The sequence below is a fragment of the Lolium rigidum genome, chromosome 3 (assembly GCF_022539505.1).
Source record: "Lolium rigidum isolate FL_2022 chromosome 3, APGP_CSIRO_Lrig_0.1, whole genome shotgun sequence".
Lineage (NCBI taxonomy): Eukaryota > Viridiplantae > Streptophyta > Magnoliopsida > Poales > Poaceae > Lolium > Lolium rigidum.
The window spans coordinates 276,722,351-276,743,339 of NC_061510.1; the positions used below are offsets into that span (position 1 = coordinate 276,722,351).

General features: G+C 42.9%; 1 pseudogene; it reads right to left on the reverse strand.

The window, feature by feature from the left end:
* Window positions 1-16,102: 16,102 nt before the first annotated feature.
* On the reverse strand, window positions 16,103-18,798 carry LOC124703451 (annotated as a pseudogene).
* Window positions 18,799-20,989: the final 2,191 nt, after the last annotated feature.

Sequence of the window (20,989 nt, forward strand, 5' to 3'; positions counted from 1 at the left end):
CTTGCTTTATTTTATTTACTACTTTGTTTGCTGCACTAAATTAAAATACAAAAAAAATTAGTTGCTAGTTTTACTTTATTTGCTATCTTGTTTGCTATACCAAAAACACAAAAAAATTAGTTACTAGCATTTACTTTACTTATTTCATCATGTTTCCTTTTAATTTTACCACAAAGAACATACCGGTAGGACGTGGGTCTATAGTTGGGAGAAATAATATAGAAGAATTCTTCAACCATGTTAGTACCATTGAAAATTTTGAAGATAGACACTTGGTAGACCTTGCGCCTACTTATGAAATTGCTGCTTGCGCATTTAGTTCGCTTGTTGGAAACTAAATTTGTTAATCTTAATCCTATAATCCAACACATGTTTTTCACACTTGGTGATATGGAAGAAGGGGAAAAGAAAGATTTTGTTTTAGAAACCCTTCTTAGAGAATTTGGTGGTCTAGCAAGAGAAGCTAGAAAGGTCTTTGCTAAATTTAATATGCTTGGTTCTCCTACTAATTTTGTTAGTCTCCTTGAAAAGATGGATATGGATAGAATAAGATACACTAATAATATTGATGATGGTGGGGAGATCAAAGCACCAATACCATGTAAGCTCCTAGCTATGAATGATGCGCTAGAAAATAACTATGCTTGACTTGCCACCGCTGAAAAATTGTTATTTGGATGTTAATCTTGCTGATCATTCTACAAAGAAACCTTTGGGTAAAGTTGATAATGTTCGCATTACCGTTAACAATAATCTTGTTCCCGTTGATTTTGTTGTCTTGGATATTGAATGCAATGCATCTTGTCCCATTATATTGGGAAGACCTTTTCTTCGAACTGTTGGTGCTATTATTGATATGAGGGAAGGTAATATAAAATATCAATTTCATCTCAAGAAAGGTATGGAACACTTCCCTAGAAAGAGAATAAAGGTACCTTATGATTCTATTATTAGAACAAATTATGATGTTGATGCTTCATCTCTCGATAATACTTGATACACACTTTCGCGCCTAGCTGAAAGGCGTTAAAGAAAAGCGCTTATGGGAGACAACCCATGTTTTTACCTACAGTACTTTGTTTTTATTTTGTGTCTTGGAAGTTGTTTACTACTGTAGCAACCTTTCCTTATCTTAGTTTTGTGTTTTGTTGTGCCAAGTTAAGCCGTTGATAGAAAAGTAAGTACTAGATTTGGATTACTACGCAGAAACAGATTTCTTTGCTGTCACGAATCTGGGTCTAATTCTCTGTAGGTAACTCAGAAAATTATGACAATTTACGTGAGTGATCCTCAGATATGTACGCAACTTTCATTCAATTTGAGCATTTTCATTTGAGCAAGTCTGGTGCCATTTTAAAATTCGTCAATACGAACTGTTACGTTTTGACAGATTCTGCCTTTTATTTCGCATTGCCTCTTTCGCTATGTTGGATGAATTTCTTTGATCCACTAATGTCCAAGTAGCATTATGCAATGTCCAGAAGTGTTAAGAATGATTGTGTCACCTCTGAATATGTCAATTTATATTGTGCACTAACCCTCTAATGAGTTGTTTCGAGTTTGGTGTGGAGGAAGTTTTCAAGGATCAAGAGAGGAGTATGATGCAACATGATTAAGGAGAGTGAAAGCTCTAAGCTTGGGGATGCACCCGGTGGTTCACCCCTGCATATATCAAGAAGACTCAAGCGTCTAAGCTTGGGGATGCCCAAGGCATCCCCTTCTTCATCGACAACATTATCGAGGTTCCTCCCCGAAACTATATTTTTATTCCATCACATCTTATGTGCTTTTTCTTGGAGCGTCGGTTTGTTTTTGTTTTTTGTTTTGTTTGAATAAAATGGATCCTAGCATTCACTTTATGGGAGAGATACACGCTCCGTCGTAGCATATGGACAAGTATGTCCTTGGTTTCTACTCATAGTATTCATGACGAAGTTTCTCCTTCGTTAAATTGTTATATGGTTGGAATTGGAAAATGATACATGTAGTAATTGCTATAAATGTCTTGGGTAATGTGATACTTGGCAATTGTTGTGCTCATGTTTAAGCTCTTGCATCATATGCTTTGCACCCATTAATGAAGAAATACATAGAGCATGCTAAAATCCGGTTTGCATATTTGGTTTCTCTAAGGTCTAGATAATTTCTAGTATTGAGTTTGAACAACAAGGAAGACGGTGTAGAGTCTTATAATGTTTTCAATATGTCTTTTATGTGAGTTTTGCTGCACCGGTTCATCCTTGTGTTTGTTTCAAATAAGCCTTGCTATCATAAACCTTGTATCGAGAGGGAATACTTCTCATGCATCCAAAATACTTGAGCCAACCACTATGCCATTTGTGTCCACCATACCTACCTATACTACATGGTATTTTCCCGCCATTCCAAAGTAAATTGCTTGAGTGCTACCTTTAAAATTCCATCATTCACCTTTGCAATATATAGCTCATGGGACAAATAGCTTAAAAACTATTGTGGTATTGAATATGTAATTATGCACTTTATCTCTTATTAAGTTGCTTGTTGTGCGATAACCATGTTTATCGGGGAACGCCATCAACTCATTGTTGAATTTCATGTGAGTTGCTATGCATGTTCGTCTTGTCCGAAGTAAGGGCGATCTACACCGAGTTGAATGGTTTGAGCATGCATATTGTGAGAGAAGAACATTGGGCCGCTAACTAAAGCCATGATTCATGGTGGAAGTTTCAGTTTTGGACAAACATCCTCAAATCTCTAATGAGAAAAGAATTAATTGTTGTCAAATGCTTAAAGCATTAAAAGAGGAGTCCATTATCTCGTTGTCTATGTTGTCCCGGTATGGATGTCTAAGTTGAGAATAATCAAAAGCGAGAAATCCAAATGCGAGCTTTCTCCTTAGACCTTTGTACAGAGCGGCATAGAGGTACCCCTTTGTGAAACTTGGTTAAAGCATATGTATTGCGGTGATAATCCGGGTAGTCCAAGCTAATTAGGACAAGGTGCGGACACTATTGGTACACTATGCATGAGGCTTGCAACTTATAAGATATAATTTACATGATGCATATGCTTTATTACTACCGTTGACAAAATTGTTTCATGTTTTCAAAATCAAAGCTCTAGCACAAATATAGCAATCGATGCTTTTCCTCTATGAGGACCATTCTTTTACTTTCAATGTTGAGTCAGTTCACCTATTTCTCTCCACCTCAAGAAGCAAACACTTGTGTGAACTGTGCATTGATTCCTACATACTTGCTTATTGCACTTATTATATTACTCTATGTTGACAATATCCATGAGATATACATGTTACAAGTTGAAAGCAACCGCTGAAACTTAATCTTCTTTTGTGTTGCTTCAATACCTTTACTTTGAATTATTGCTTTATGAGTTAACTCTTATGCAAGACTTATTGATGCTTGTCTTGAAGTGCTATTCATGAAAAGTCTTTGCTTTATGATTCACTTGTTTACTCATGTCATGCATATTGTTTTGATCGCTGCATTCACTACATATGCTTTACAAATAGTATGATCAAGATTATGATGGCATGTCACTTCAGAAATTATCTGTGTTATCGTTTTACCTGCTCGGGACGAGCAGAACTAAGCTTGGGGATGCTGATACGTCTCCAACGTATCGATAATTTCTTGTGTTCCATGCCACATTATTGATGTTATCTACATGTTTTATGCACACTTTATGTCATATTCGTGCATTTTCCGGAACTAACCTATTAACAAGATGCCGAAGTGCCGCTGTCTGTTTTCTGCTGTTTTTGGTTTCGGAAATCCTAGTAAGGAAATATTCTCGGAATTGGACGAAATCAAAGCCCAGGGGCCTATTTTTCCACGAAGCTTCCGAAGTCCGAAGACGAGACGAAGAGGGGCCACGGGGTGGCCAAACCCTAGGCGGCGCGGCCCCACCCCCGGCCGCGCCGGCCTATGGTGTGGGCCCCCGTGCCGCCTCTTGACTTGCCCTTCCGCCTACTTAAAGCCTCCGTGACGAAACCCCCGGTACCGAGAGCCACGATACGGAAAACCTCACCGAGACGCCGTCGCCGCCGATCCCATCTCGGGGGATCCAGGAGATCGCCTCCAGGCACCTCGCCGGAGAGGGGAATCATCTCCCGGAGGACTCTACGCCGCCATGGTCGCCTCCGGTGTGATGTGTGAGTAGTCTACCCCTGGACTATGGGTCCATAGCGTAGCTAGATGGTTGTCTTCTCCCCATTGTGCTATCATTGTCGGATCTTGTGAGCTGCCTAACATGATCAAGATCATCTATCCGTAATTCTATATGTTGCGTTTGTTGGGATCCGATGAATAGAGAATACTTGTTATGTTGATTATCAAAGTTATGCTTATGTGTTGTTTATGATCTTGCATGCTCTCCGTTACTAGTAGATGCTCTGGCCAAGTAGATGCTTGTAACTCCAAGAGGGAGTAGTTATGCTCGATAGTGGGTTAATGCCTGCATTGACACCTGGGACAGTGACAGAAAGTTCTAAGGTTGTGTTGTGCTGTTGCCACTAGGGATAAAACATTGATGCTATGTCTAAGGATGTAGTTGTTGATTACATTACGCACCATACTTAATGCAATTGTCTGTTGCTTGCAACTTAATACTCGGAGGGGTTCGGACGATAACTCGAAGGTGGACTTTTTAGGCATAGATGCGGTTGGATGGCGGTCTATGTACTTTGTCGTAATGCCCAATTAAATCTCACTATACTCATCATGATATGTATGTGCATTGTCATGCTCTCTTTATTTGTCAATTGCCCAACTGTAATTTGTTCACCCAACATGCTGTTCGTCTTATGGGAGAGACACCTCTAGTGAAGCTGTGGACCCCGGTCCAATTCTCTTTATCGAAATACAATCTACTGCAATACTTGTTTTACTTGTTTTCTCTGCAAACAATCATCTTCCACACAATACGGTTAATCCTTTGTTACAGCAAGCCGGTGAGATTGACAACCTCACTGTTTCGTTGGGGCAAAGTACTTTGGTTGTGTTGTGCAGGTTCCACGTTGGCGCCGGAATCCCTGGTGTTGCGCCGCACTACATCTCGCCGCCATCAACCTTCAACGTGCTTCTTGACTCCTACTCGGTCCGATTAAACCTTGGTTTCTTACTGAGGGAAACTTGCCGCTGTGCGCATCACACCTTCCTCTTGGGGTTCCCAACGGACGCGTGTCGAACGAAAAGACAATACGTCAACCACGCGCATCAGGCGCGTACGTATTCTCGCGGTGATACGCGTACCCCCTCGGCTAACGGGTCCTGCGGGTTTTGGAGCGGGCATTTCTATACCCAAATCGAAGTTGAAAAGACGATCCTGCCCCTCGCCGCGGAGTAATCTGGGTCGTCCTTGTGTTCCGCTCAAGATAACCGTTCGACGTTGGGGGTCTATGGAAGCAGTCGCCATCACCGAAACTCTATTAGGGGCCCAAGTTATGGACCTTGAGGGATCACGACATAGCCTGGCCCCCACCCTTGCCATGTGGCCATCATTTTGTCAAATCTTCGCCAGCCGCTGCCACTTGTCCAAGGAGTACACCTTGACTTTAAAATTCCTATATACTCTTTGGATTTTTTTATCACCAGATAAAGCCCTCAAGAGAAAGAAGAGATAACAGAGGTTATGCACGCCACCACCAAGGATAAATTGGAGAGGCAACCACTAACACAATCTCCTATGGTCTCATATTCTTCTTGTTGATCTCTAGAATGAAGGGGCATAGTTTAACCCGTGGACCATCGATTTGTGGAAGCAGCTTGATCATATCTTTCTGGGTACTACGATTTTTTAGGACAAATGAGCTATCGTACATGATTACATCATTTCTTATGTATTTTTGATGATTAGGACATGATCTAATGAGACGTAATCTTGATTTATGTTTCTATTTGATATACTATAGATCCATATTGTTCTTCGTTCTTGATGTTAGAATTGTCCACCTAGTGGATATAACATTAGAGGGAATGGCGTGCATTAGTGGTGTGGATCTTGTAGTGCTATTAGCTTAGTGAAAAAAATAGTTGACACCAACACATATTCGTAACCTTCTTTATACACCCCGCTAGGGATATAAAAAAAAGGAATGGTGTTATAGCTTAGTGACAGCAAGAGCTAACATACTAGCACATATTTCTAACTTCATGTCATGAAAAATAAGAAAATAGTACACACTTGTACTTACTGTCGAGCGTGCAAACGACCTTCTTGCTTGGGGAGTATTAACAAATTATCCTGCCATGATTTCAGAATGTGATACCAGTATGATTATCAATAGATTTTACAAACATAAAACTTGAATCTTGCACTTACCACGTGTTCTCATATTTGCGATTTATATTGTGTCACCATGTTGATGATAGAATTCAAGCATACTCATGCACCACAATCTTTTTTCTTCATGCTTGCAAAATCTATTTTTTTTACTTTCCTTTGTTTCATGTTATTCACTTGTTTGTTTTATCGTTGTTTTAAGAGATATTGGAAAGTCATAACATCTCTTTAATTTGTTTAGTGCATAGAAAACTAGAATAGTGATAATTTCGTTTCCCGAATAAATATATTTACCTTCTTTCTCCTATGACTCGATACTCCTTAGAGCAAGTACAATATGTTCTAGTCAGCTGGCTATAAGAATTAAAATAATATATTTTTGTCTAGTTAGAAGAGAGAGAGAGGTGGAGAGAGAAGAGGAGTGAACTCTCATGCAAGAGTCAGTTCTAGCACGTGCTCCTAGGCACTTTATGAGAGTGAAAGCTGGGCCATGCATTGGTAAATTAGCATATTTTTATAACTCACTATTGTACATGTTATCTCTAAGTTAGCCATAGATGACATGACACTTGGCTATAGCTAGCAGGCTATTCTATCGAACTTGCGTTTATTTTCACATTGATAGGTGTTACAACAATCTACTGCACTTCGGGATTACAAGCGACACACTGAAAATTTAGTTAACTAGTGATTAGGCACTAATATGAACATTGATGGAGACTAATGTGAAGGAGACTCGGGTTTCAATAAACGAGTGCTTGAGGGTCTATTAGTCTAGGATTTTTGTGTTTTCCCTCCTATTATAAAAAACTAGCACAGTGGCCCTCGCAAATGCGAGGGCATCATTTTTATTGTGAACATGTCGAAAAACTAAAATGTTTTTTTATAGATATATAAATTATGGTATATTATGAATACTATTTTTCAGCAGTCACCACAGATGTTTGCTAAGCAGAATACCACCTTCATTCAAGACATTTGGAATATCTATATCTTTAATTTTTTTTCAAGACTATTATCATATAGCTAGTATTTGTCGTTAATTATGTTTTTCTCTTTCTATAAATAAAATTAAGTAATTAAGGGGTGATCTCACTTATGTATGTTTATATTAATAAATAACCGGATCCTAAAAGTATGCTAAGAAATAATCGGATCCTAAAATTATAACATTGTATTCATATTCAAAAGAAGTTTTCAATGGTAGAATTTTCGTGGTGTGTATATCTTGTATTTTATTGATCAAATTAGTAGTTTTTTTTCTCAAAATACGTGATACCCTAGTAACCCGGCTTGAAGGGAGTATTATATTTGAGATATAATTAGGCATGTAGTTAGAAATGTTAAATGGGAAAATCATGCAGCCAAAGCTCTGCACAGGAATATAGATTAAACAATATATTTTGGCCATTTATTTTTCCTAGGTTTCATGAAAATTTCTATTTTTGAGTTGTTGGCTACACATAGTTGATATTTCATTCATAATAGATATAAAAATGAGGTGTAGCCAATTTGTAAATTTTGATCAAGGGTATAGTATTTGTGTTATCTATCTTATATTTTGTTGACCAATTTAGTCATTAATTTTTTTTAAAGGAAAATGTGTAATACCCTAGTAAAAATATATGAAAGGAGTATTGTGTTTGAGATATAGTTAGGTTTGTGCTTAGAAATGTTAAATGGGTCAAATCATGCAGCCAAAGCTCTGCACACGATCGAACATAGATTTAACAATATATTTTGGCCATTTGTTTTTCCTAGGTTTCATGAGAATTTTTATTTGTTGAGTTGTTGGCTACGTATAGTTCATAGGTCATTCATAATAGAGAGAAAATGAGGTTTAGCCCATTTATAATTTTTTTATGAAATATTTATGGATCTCGGTATAAGTAATTCATTTTATGGGGATATAAGTTTTCCCGTTATGTGTATTAACCAACAAAAGGAGACCTCAGACATAGTGTTTTGTGGATCTTTATTAAAAAAATATAGAGTTCATAATAATATTTCATTTTTCCCCTATTTCCTTGAACATTTTCTTGGAATTGTACACAAATAATTATATAAGAAAAAAGATGTCTTATACGTACATTGTGTCGCCATCGTCAGTACGGCCAATAATTGGTCGAATTGCAATCATTTTTTGTTTTTCTAACATATTTCCTTCATTTTCTTTTCTAAATGTTTATCTCAGCTCTTTGCATATCCAAACCGATGTAATATATAGCTGGGGGACTTGCATGTACGGGCCGTTTCTGGATAAAATCTTTGAAGCAATCTCAGGAAAACTGTGTTTAGCTATACACGTGCACCGCATACTGTTTCTAGGCCCAGATGCAGACCGAGCCAGTACAGAAAAAAACACGAAAGATTAGAGTTCTAAGCTAGTTAAACCTATAGCGTCAGGACTCTCCTTTCTCGGTTCCGTTAGCGCACCATATTTCTGCTCGGTCGTGTCCGTGCTTTTGGCACGAGGACATTTTTTCGTACGATATGTTCTTTTAAATCTCTGCCGTTAACATCTATGATTAACATAAAGCCAACGGATTAGATAATCTAGGCTATGTGGATTAATTAACCTCTTGTCTCTATTTTAAACCTCTGTATTTTGCTTTTAATATATAATAGATGAATTCAGTTTTACATGCAAAAAAAAGTTAGTGCAAGCCTAGCTACCTTGGTTGCAAGTAGAGGATGTGAAAAAGCATACCAGATTGGTCTGCATATCCATGCCAAAGGCAACAAAAAAGTTTAGAGCTACAAGCCTATGATTTCAAGGACATGACTATTAACTCATGTAGTGCCCATTCGGATTTCCAGGTTACTGGGTTGATGTGCTCCCAACTCTAGAAATGAAAATATAGAAAGGTCCTTTAGATAAAAAGAAATCCATATAATTAGTTTTTTTCTAAAAGTTATTTTATTTCACCTAAAAAGTCAAGTAGTTTGCAGTGAATGGTAATCAGAGGGAAAAATAATAGCATAGGATAAGAAATGATCACTTCACATTTTCTATATGATTACTGTAATACCCTCAAATTTGCGAGGGCCGTCATGTTAGTTCATAGTAGCGCGTGATATCCTTGAAGTACATAGCATGCACTGCAAGTCTGAGCATCAAACAAAGCCCAAGTGGAGAACACAAACATAATACGTACACAAGCACACCAACAATATTAGTAATACTTCTGGAAGAAAAGATACAAGATAATATATATAATAACCATACTTAAAACTTAAGCTGCTGAGCCATAGTAATTTTTTTACGAATACAAAGCGGTATACTCCCTTTATTTCCTTCCTCGAAGACACACATATATATATATATATATATATATATATATATATATATATATATATATATATATATATATATATATATATATATATATATATATCTATATTCGAGAACCAAGTCTGCCGTAATATTATTCGAAGACCACCGGCCTCTATAGGAGCCCGATCCGTGGAAATAAACGTCAATTTGTCAATTCTGGCCCATTTCTCCAACTAACCTCCCACGTCCTCGTTCTCCTCCACAACCACACAAACCCACCACCGTCGCCTCCTGCTCCGCCCGAGCAACCACCGTCGCCACCTGCCCCGCCCCAGCACAACCACCGCCGCCGCGGCCTTCCCCGCCCCTGCGACCGTCGCCGCGGCCTTCCCCGCCGTCGCGGCCTTCCCCGCCCCCGGCGACCGCCGCCGCCGCCTTCCCCCTCGGCCCCGTCGGCCACGCGCCGCCAGAGCCGCCGGCGGCCAGTCCTACCTCGCCCGCCACCGCACCAGGCCCCACGCGCCGTCGCCGCCCCACCAGAATCGAGCGGCACTTCTCCCGCACGAGGCCACGACCTCGCGCGCGCTGCCGGCGCCAGCCGATTTCACAACCGTCGGTCGCTGCGCCGCTTCTCCAAATCACGACAGGCCCGTCCCCTGCTAATCATGCTCACCGCCCCCATGCCCCTTCTCGCCGCCGGACTGGGTCAACCCCACCGCAGTAGGGCCCCACCTCCGCCGCGCCCGCCCTCGCATCACCGGACCACAGCATGTCTGCCGCGCCGCCACAGCATGTCTGATGCCGTTTCTCTTGCTCGATGCGACCGCGCGTCATGCAGACCTTTGTGTCCTCGCGGAGGCCATCCCGGAGATGGAGAGAGGAGAAATTCCTTGCCCCAGCACTTGGCGTCCCCGCTATCTCCTCCGGCCTGCTGCGAAGCTACCGCCGGCGTTTCTTCTCCACAAAGCACGCATGCAGGCGTTTCTTCTCGATTTGGGGGCTGTTTTGCTTTTCTTTTTTCTGGTCAAGTGTCCACCGGGCTCAGCCCTGTTTATCATGTATTCTATCGGCAGTACACACTGCTTCAGGCGAGCAGTGCATGTGCATTCGCTGGCGTGTGAAAGGACCTCGGACTCGTCTTCTCACGCGATTCCATCGCTGTAGCTCTCGAGCGCGGTGCCGAATACTTTTTTCTTTAAAGATGCAGTCACACAAAGCACACAGACAGTACAAACGTTAGAGCATCTCCAGTCGCGTCCCCCAAATCGCGCCGGATCGAGCGTTTGGGGGACGTGTTTTGTTCGTGCCGCGTTTGGGGGACGTCGCTCCCCAGCCGCGTCCCCCAAACGCCGCCCCAAACATTAAAAGTATTTTTTTTGGCTAGAAAGAAACTATTTAATAATATTCAAATCGGTTGAACATAAACAAATTATATATAAAACTTCGAAAAAAATATAATTAAATACATATAAACTATGTACTTCTTCTTCGCTGATGGCCCCGCCTCGTCGTCGTCATCGCGGTGGCGCTTCCTGCTCATCACCTCTTCCGAAGAGGCGGTGTCGGCGCTCGACGCGTCGTCGTCGCCGGTGCTCGTCGGCTGCGCCTTGGCCTTGGCCTTGGCCTTGGCCTTGGCCTTGGCCTTGGCCTTGGCCTTGGCGGCCTTGGCCTTGGCGGCCTTCGCCTTGGAAGCCTTCGCCTTGGCCGCCTTCGCCTTCGCACGGGCCACCGCCGCCGCCGCGGCCTCGCTCTCTTCTTCCTCCTCCTCCCGGCCCGGCCATTCCTCCTCGCTGTCAACCGGCGGCGGGGAATCGTCGCCGCCGCTCGGCGTCCCGGCTTTGTCCCACCAATGGCGCCGGCCGACGGGCTTTCCTCGCCGGGAGGTGTCGGACGGGAGCCGGGAGATGTAGCTCATCGTCGCCGGAGGTGTCGGATGGAGGCTTGGATGAATGACGGCGTACGTACGGGTCTTATTGAGCGCGGATGAACGGCGGCGCGAAGTCGAAGAGAGCAGCGGTTGCTCTTCCGAGGAGTCGGCGCTCCATTCCGGCGGGGTTGGCGCGTCGTCGACGCGGTTGCCAATGCGACGGTTCCGCTTCCTGTCAACCGCACCGTCGCTACGTATGTGGCGGTTGAGCGTCCGAGCCGCCGACGGGTCGGCCCCGCGCCTCCTCGCCTCTCATTTCGTTGTGTCCGGCGTGCCCGGTGCGTCCCCCGTGGGACGGGGACGGGCTCGGGACGCCGGACACCATATCGGGGCGCGCCGGACAAAAAAGGGCTTTGGGGCGCGCGGCTGGGAACGTTTTTTTGTCCGGCGCGCCCCAAATCCCTTTGGGGGACGGTTTTGGGGACGCGACTGGAGATGCTCTTAATTCACTGGAAGTGCAATCCTGTAGAAACGCTCTTATTTTTCTATTTACTTTTCTACAGCATGCATTGAGAAATGAATAGCACCAATGATTGATCCGTGCAAAGAAGTACTCGTGCATTACCATTGCCAGCACACACGTGCACCACGGCTGCGATTTCCGCCTCCACCACCCGACGGCTGTACAACATGCATTAGCAATTTTAGATCTTTTTTGTTACCTGTTTGCGCATATGCTCATTCAACATGTCACTAAAAATGTCCTCTAAAAGGAAAACAATATCGATTTGTATTGTTGCAATAAGTACAAGTGTAGTTCAGAATTACATTGTCGAGAATTATGAAAATACCCTGATGTTCCACCGGTGCACCATTTAAAATAGTATTACGAGGTACATAAATTCGATAAATACACAAAAGTGATTCCGATAAGTACAACAATTCAGTCAAAGAAGTACAACTATTTGAAGCAAGAGATGTATCCCTCAAAAAAAGTTCATCACGAGAGAAGTAAAATTATTCATTGCGGGAATAAATGAGCAGTACAATCATTAAGAATCGCCAGTACAATCGTTATAGTCTCGGCAGTGAACTCGTTAAGACCCGATCAGTACACATCATTATAGTCTTGACAGCACAACCATTGTAGTCTCCCACTATATCCGCAGCCAATATCTCCGATCTGCTAGTGAAGCTAGGAAATGTGAACTAATCATTGTAGTTTGGGCAGTTCAAGCATTGTAATCCCGGCAGTACAACCATTTTGTCCTAGCAGTATAAGTCAATTTTCGCTATCCTTGATAGAATGGTAGGGGCACGCAGTTCAACTATAACAGGCATGAAGTTCAACCATAACGGGTCGGAAATTCAATCTTGGTAGGCGCGCAGGTCAACCTTGCAGGTAGGCAGTTCAAAATTTCGTAGGGAAATTCAACCTCATAGCACGAGAAGTGCAAGTGCGTGTCACCGGGCAGTTCAATACTCTATTTTTACGGGGCGGAAATCTATTGTGCAAATCTCATCGTTTTGATCACCGAACACCTCAATCGTTGGCACCAAAATTTCAAATACTTGACGATGAGAAGTACAACTATTCGACACGAGCAATACAAGCACTTATTATATGAAGTACAAGGAAGCCGACAAAATCCAAATGTAGTAAAAACAAAATAATCCCGTCACCTCCGACGAAGTTCAAATAGTTGACAAAAAAATTACAACCATTCAACACGAGCAGTACAGACACATATTATGGGAAGTACAAGAAAACCGACAAAATCCAAATGTTAAAAAAACGAAATAATCCCGTCACCCAAGAGGAATTCAAATAGTTGACGGAGAAGTACAACCAATCGACACCAGCAGTACACCCACTTAATATAGGAAGTACAACAAAACGGATAAAATACAAATGTAGGAAAAACAAAATAATCCCGTCATCCGTGAGGAAGTACAAGGAGTTATTCCGAGAAGTACAAGCGAAGACTACATGAAGTACAAGCGTAATTACAGGAACTGCAAATTGTCCAAAGAAATTCACACATAAATTCACATAGCAATGTTTGGAAGTTCAAATATTAAGAAACATTTCCTGGAAGTACAACCACGAAGGCCAAGAAGTAGAAGGACATGTGGCGGGAAGTTCATATGCCACGAAGGCCAAGAAGTAGAAGGACTTTCAAAATTTGTTCGACTCTGTATGGATTTAGGAAAATGTTAGATACAAAAAATATGTGGCTTGTTGATGCCTTTCCAATGGTATATCGATTGCTCCGTTTGAATATACCATTTGGTATTTGCGGGCAAATCATTTGGTGCGTGTTAATACAAACGGGCGGACGGTAATTTTAATTATTCTCTTAAACCGTAACGAATTATAGAAAACAATGCAAATTAAAAAGTTGCGCCTTCTCCACAGCTTTCCAACGCCATACCATTTGAATCATTCCGACATACGGTTGAAACAAATCGCCCAAATTACTGTCCGGTCGCTTTTTAATACGTCCAGATTTTGGTATTTTAAAAATTAGTCAAAAACTGTGTGAAATTTGAAAAAACTCAAAACATGAAAAAGTTGTGAAATTTCATTATCTATCCAACTGTGTATCATTTGCACAATTTGAATAAGGGGTTCAAAAATCAAAGGAAAAGTTCATTTTCTGGCCATATAGAAACGTTTTCGTATTTTCAAAATTAAATTTAAACCGTGCAAAATGTGTGAAAAGTGTGAACATGAAAATGTTGCGGTTTTTCATTATCTATCTAGTGGTATATCATTTGCACAATTACGATAAATGGTTGATAAACACAAAGTATAATTAGTAGCTCTGAAGAAACGGGAAGTTCAAGTAAGTTCCAACAGAAAGGTCAACCCTGTTATCCGGGAAAGTTCAACCGTTCGACACGAGCAGTACAAGCACCTATTATAGAAAGTACAAGAAAACCGACAAAATCCAAATGTAAAAAACGAAATAATCCCATCACCCAAGAGGAAATTCAAATAGTTGACGGAGAGAAGTACAACCATTCGATAAACAGCAGTACACCCACTTAATATAGGAAGTACAAAAACTGACATAATTCAAATGTAGGAAAATCAAAATAATCCCGTCATCCGTGAGAAAGTACAAGGAGTTATTCTGAGAAGTACAAGCGGAGACAACAGGAAGTACAAACAGTAATTACAGAACTGCAAATTGTAGAAAGAAAATACTCACACATAAGTTCACATAGAAATGTTGGGAAGTTCAAATATTAAGATCCAGGAAGTGCAGAATCTCTTAAATAGAGGCTAGGGAAAATCTAAAACTATCATTCCGAAACACATGTTTATTTATTGTAAACACACTAGTATGGAAATATTTCCGGAAGTACAACCACGAAGGCCAGGAAGTACAAGTACATGTCGCGAGAAGTTCAGATGCTCGTGGTTGTGCTGCACATTTTGTGTGGCCGTGGACCTCAAATTGACGGTGTACAAGAAAGTTATAGCTCTGTTTTACTGAACACTTTAATGAAACCGCACCAAGAAGTACAACCGCATTGCCCGATAAGTATAAGTTCATGTCGAAGTAAGTTCAGTGCTCTGTTTTTACGGGGCGAAAATCTATTGACCAAATCTCATCGATTTGATCATCAACCACTTAAATCATTGTCACCAAAATCTTTATATGATAGAGTATATGTATAATTTCATTACCTACAACATTTTACAACAAATAAATGGATCTAATCCATCAAATTGAAATCGTTATCCCACAAAATATACCGGAAACATGACTTCAAAACTTGTAAAATTAGTTTTAAATCGTTCGGATTTGGCAAAAATGGTAGATACGAAAAAGATGGGCCATTTTTACACCTTTCCAACCGTATATCTTTTCCATTGTTTAAATATACTGCGTGGAAATCGCGGGGAAATCATTCGGTGCCCGTCACATAAAACAGGCGGACAGTAATTCGAGTTATTCTCTTAAACTGTAAGGAATTAGAGAAAACAATTGGAATATGAAAGTTGCGCCTAGTCCATAGCTTTCCAACGCCATATCATTTGCATCATTCCGACATACGGTTGAAACAAATCATCCAAATTACTGTCCGCTCGTTTTTGAGTACGTCCGAATTTCGGTATTTTCAAAATTGTTCAAAAACTGTGAAGATTTAGAAAAAACGTAAAACATGAAAAAGTTGCGCAATTTCATTATCTTTCCAACGGTATATCATTTGCACAGTTTCGATAAGCAATTCGAAAAATGAACTAAAAGTTCGTTTTCTGGCCATATAGAAGCGTTTTCGTATTTTCAAAATTAAATTTAAACCATGCAAAATCTGTGAAAAGTGTGAACATGATAAAGTTGCGGTTTTTCATTATCTATCCAACGGTATATCATTTGCATAGTTTCGACAAATGGTTGAGAAACTCGAGGTGTAATCAGTACCTCTGAAGAAAACGGGAAGTTCAGGTAAGTTCGACAGAAAGTTGAACCCTGTTATCTTGGAAGTACAACCTTGTGTCCAGGAAAGTACAAGTCGGTGCTCAGAATATTATTCTGCAACCGGTTGCAGAATAGTGCTGGTATATATATATATATATGTAATTAAACAAAACACACTGCAGACTTGCATGTCTTACGAGCACGCTCTTCGGTATAGATGTTTTTTTACGAACCCTTTCACTTGTATACTTGGAAGACACCTCGTGCTCCTAGTTTCTTGATAATCTTGTAGTCAGTGAACCCTGCTTTCATGAAGAGTTCATGCCAGTCATTTTCGTTACGCTGACGGCCTCTTGTGTACACAAGCATAGCCAAGTCCATCAGAAGCTGTGCCTCAAACATTATTGGTCCGAGAGAAGGTTCAACCACAATGTCTATGATGATCAGCTTCCCTCCTTCCTCACGTGAAGGAATGGCACTCCTACACTGAGACAAGATCTTGACGCAATCCTCGTCGCTCCAGTGGTGCAGCACAAGCTACACACAAAAAATGTATAACCTAGCTTATTGAGAACAATTGATTATCTTCTGAATTTTGAAATTTAACGTATTTTTGTTGGTAATATTCTGACGTGGCAATATATATAGTTCCCATTGGTCTAAAATGTAGTACGTGCCAGACGTACCTTGAGCATCACCGTCTGAGACTTTGGGACGGTGTGGAACAAGTCACCACCAACATAGTTGACGACACCATCTGGCTGCACTTTGTCGATCACCTTGGGAAGGTCCAGCACAGTGCACTTGACGTGGGGATGGGCCTTGGTGATGGCCCTCGCCGTCGTCCCATCGCCGCCGCAGCAGTCAGTGAGAGACTCAAGCCCGTTGAAGAGGGCATGGCACTCTCGCATGATCGCGCTGATCCCTAAGTTGTCGTGGGCGGTCAAAGCGTCATTGACCAGGGCGTCGAAGTCCTTGTCCAGGAGCGCCATGCTGCCGTCGAAGAGCGCCGCGCCATGCACGTCCTTGAACGGCGACGGCACGGGCCCTAGGGTGTCTTTCTTGAACCAGTCGGCCAGCCCCAGCGCGGCCTCGGTGTAGTGCGGCGATGTCACGGCCAGCATGAAGGATGTCTGGGTGTGGTGGTCGTCGGCGCCGACGCCATGCACCAGGATGCTGGACAGCGGGTTGAGGCGGAAGATCTCCACGCCCGAGTCGTTACCGGCAGCAAAGACACCTGATGTGACGAGGACACGCATTAGGCGGCCGAGGAACGGCTGTTTACTAGTGGGCAGGGACAAGGCGGTGAGCAGGTCGGGCAGCGAGGTGACCCCACCGAGGTTGTGGATGGCGGTCGGGATGCCGAGCTGGACGGCGCAGCGGAGCCCCATGGACGCGAGGTAATAGAGGCTGTGTCTCCACAGGTAAGGCTGGACGTTCGGGCCGAGATTTTGGCTCGGCCCGAGCTTTTCTTGGCTCGGCCCGTTTTGAGCTTGGCCCGCGTTAGACAGAGACCGAGTTGGGCCTGTTTTTCTGGCTCGCGACGGGCTGAAAGCTCGTCTGGCTCGGCCCGAGCCGGCCCGAAAGCTCATCACTTTCTTTTTACGAATTAACGGAGGGATGCAGCCCGAAAGCTCGTCCAAACCCACTGAAGAAACACCACAACAAAATCATCAAAGAGTGAACTAAGGAACTACCTAGAAGATGCGCTTGAGGATCCAGATCCCAAATTCATCTTGCTTGATTGGTGGAAAGTGAATTCACTTAGGTACCCGGTGTTGGCAAAGATGGCAAGGCGGTTCTTGACTATCCCGGCTAGTTCCGTGTCATCGGAATCAACTTTTAGCACCGGTGGAAGGGTTTTAGATGACTATCGTAGTTCTCTAAAGCCGGCTATGGTGGAGGCATTGGTTTGTGGTGCAAGCTATATTAAGGGTTCCCATAGTGACTTGAATGTGATGGTATGATTTCCACTCCCTTCTCACATTGTCAACTCTTTAAAAAAAAATCATGGCTAACTTTCTCTAATTTAGGAGAAGGAGGAAGATGATGAGGAAAATGTGGAGACCATCAACTTGCCTAAGGCCTAAGGGTGTGGTGAACAACAACTATTGGTAAGAGATATTTACTACATGTTCACTTGTCATGTGAGTAGAAAATTTACTAAACCTATTGTTACTTGTGGACTATCATGTCATTTGGATGTTGCTACAATGGAGTTCCACAAATGGAGATGGATGATGATCTTGCTAGAAGTTGAACTTGTCTTATTTTATTTGTGTTGAACTTGGAACCTAAGAGAGTTGGATGTTACTCTAGTTGATTTGTGTTTGAACTTGGAACCTAAGTTGTAACCGTGTTGATATGTCAACTATGATTTATGAAACCTCTATATCATTTTGTGCTTGTCAATTGTGTATTTGTGTTTCCCTTTTGGTTATTTTCAGGAATTTGAATTGAGAAAGAATGGACATGATGTGTGAAATTGCTTCTAATTTTGAGGTAAACCTCTATACCCGTGTATCATCTAATTGCTCTAATTATTGATTTTTCTCATCAAATGGATTTATCCTGAATTGATATACTTTGCATTTTTCTGAAAACTTATGAGCATTTACATGCTCAATTTGCTGTTAAAAAGCTTGAAAACAAGCAAAACTGCTGTCTGTACGTGAAAAAATCTGTGCTGGGTGTTCAGCTGCGAGCCAACTCGAGCTGGACCGAGCTAGAGCCAAGCTCGAGCCGAGCCACTTTTCCCGCTCGTGGCTGAAACGAGCTAGCCCGAGCCGAGCCGTTTTTCTATGGGCTCAAATGCGGCTCGTACCGAGCCCAGCCCGAGCTGGCTCATGTCCACCCTTAGCCACAGGTCAGCCTGTGCCTGCAGCAGCTCAAGCATCCGTGGGAACCTCGATAGTCGGAACCTGGGGCGCCATTGCTCTCTTCTCTCTCTCGGCTATGGATGCTTTCTTTGTGGCGCTGATCAGCTTGTGACTGATATATGTGGTGCATTCGAGGGTTTAAGTAGAGTGCACCGCTGAGCAACTGTTGAGCTCCTCTACTAAATTAACTCGCGTTCCGCAGCTCAATATACTTAACTAATGCCGCGTGGAAGGCGAGGTACTTCAACAAATGTCAGCGAAGGGTTTCTGCAGCATCTTACGCTTGGAAGACGAGTATGACTTTGTATCTCGGGCGGAGAGGCTCGTGTCATGTAGATGAAGGGTTTTGCTTCTCGGCTAGTATTTTTGATGTTTCGGCAGAAACCGTACCACCAAAAAAATTATTAAACGATTTTTTATATTTAAATAATTTGATCAGTTTTATTATAAATTTAGAACGGAATAATTAATTGGTTTGAAAATCTCGGTCGTTATTTTGCTGGTATTTCCAAAATACCATTGCCTACCTATAATTTTTGCCTCAAGAAAAAAAAATCCCTGGTGGTAGGAGCCACAATGCTCAGAAACGCCGTTCCTTTTGCCCGGCCGTGGGTAAGAGCCCGTAAAAGAGGCGGTAACTGAAAAACTCCGGCGATAACAAGGGTTCGGTTCGGAGATGGCTAGAACGGAGCCAGAACTCGCGGGCTGGCCCGTATAACGAGTTCGGGCCCCCAAGAAACTGCGCGGCTGCTCCGTATTAAAAGGGGCCGCGGAGGGGAGTTTGGTTTCTAAACCCTACTCCCCTCCACCGCTTTCACTCCCACCGCCGCCGCTTGCCTCCTCTCCGGCGAGCAATTCCGCCGCCTCTAACGCCGGTCCGCCGCTTCCGCCACCACCCCTCCATCCGCAATGGGGCGGTTAAGACGCGTAGGTAGGGGAGGGGGCCGAATCGGCGGCGGAAAGGAACCACGACATCCGCCGGGTGTACGGGCGGAGGCGGTCCGCGCGAGGCGGACGAGCTCCGACAGCGGATGGAAGCGAGTGGGCCGGAAGTGGCCGCATGCTATCGCGCACCGGCAAGCACGCAAGGAGGCGACCGAAGAAGGAGAAGCCGAGGCACCCCCCGCCGTCTCGTGCAGCCGGTCGCCGTGCGGCAACGACAACGACGACGTCGACGGGCCACCTGTAGCCTGCGGGAGCTCGGCGGAGGCGGCGGCCTTCGAGGTGGCAGCGCTCATCGTCGTGTAGGATTTGCCGACGAGGAAAAACCCTCCGCCGCCGACGGGAAGCGCCCAGGTGACAATCTGGGGCCTAATGTAGTCATTTTAAGTCTCTAATTAGCGAATGTAGGTCGAACTATCATGTATTTTGGCTAAATTAATGTGAATTATCGATGAATCGAGCTTGATCGGAGCAAACTGGGTTCAATCGCGACTTGGATTTTCCCGCGACGTTTGATTTTTGTTTTTCAAGTTCCCGAGTTCGATTTCCGATATGCGGGGTGAGAAAATCCATCTAAACTCACCAGTTCGGGAGACCGAACTCGGCGTTTTCGGTTTTAAAATATACGGGCTCTGCTAGAGATGCTCTAAGACCGGGTCTGATGGATTTCCATTGTGCCGCTTGCGGAGTGGGATGGAGGTAGGGTTATCCCGCAACATGGAACAGTGCAAATTGCACTAAGAATTTAATTTCACATCTTACTAAACTGTGCTGTTCGGACAAGAAACTGCCCCCCAAAATCTGCCGCTTGCAGTTGCAGCCCTAGACGGAGGAACTGATTGTGGAGTTTATCTCCACCTGAATGTACTGTTAGCCGAGCCGATTGGTCTGCAACACCGACTCTACATGTGTATTAGCCTGAAAAATCTCCGTCTAGTAGTGCCATGGTGCCAGGATGGAAAATCTAATTTTGTATGGAGCTCATTCAGATTTTGGTTCTTTCGCTAGAGTTACACTATGATTTATGTTATTGTTGGAGCATTTGATCTGGCTATATCAATAATAGTGGGAAGATCCATACCAGTCGATACAGTGCTCCATTTCCTTTGGCTAATTATTTTATATAGAAACAAGAAGACATGAGTTCTGTCCAAAGATCTATTCTTGTTTAGCTTTGAATTTCACTGATTGCTCATTCTGCCTTGCATGTCTTGCTGGAGTTCCAGTGCATCATTCCTGTCTTCCAGGAGTTCCAGTGCATCATTCCTTGCATGTCTTGTAAATTCTCAATCTGCCTGCGATC